Raw genomic sequence first — 464 nt, forward strand, 5'->3', positions numbered from 1 at the left:
GCCTTGCTCATGTGTAGAAGTTCTAAATTAACCATATAATGTTCTTGATATTTCCAAATAACAACTGCAGTGCGAAACCTTTTATGCCCATTTAGTGAGTTTATGCTGGCCTATTTTTTTGTTCTAACTGTATGTGAATTCTTGTTTTATTTCATTATATGATAGTTATGTTTTTGCAATTATTGTATCGTGAGTGTATAAAAAAAATAAGAAATCATTGCACACAAGAGCAAATACTTGGACTTATCAAACAATCAACGGAATTATCGTTCAATTCCAAAGAAAAAATCAGTGGACTTGTACAACATGGTTTCACGCTACTACGTCAAAATTGATGTCCTGTGTCGTGACATGGAGAAAGTGTAGTTTAGAGATAGCTAGTTTTTTTTTTTTTATTTTCATGATATTGTTCCTCGAAACTATACATCAATTTTTCTAAAATCGTGACTTGTGGGACGAAGAAG

This window comes from Eucalyptus grandis, chromosome 11 (genome assembly GCF_016545825.1).
Source record: "Eucalyptus grandis isolate ANBG69807.140 chromosome 11, ASM1654582v1, whole genome shotgun sequence".
Taxonomy (NCBI): domain Eukaryota; kingdom Viridiplantae; phylum Streptophyta; class Magnoliopsida; order Myrtales; family Myrtaceae; genus Eucalyptus; species Eucalyptus grandis.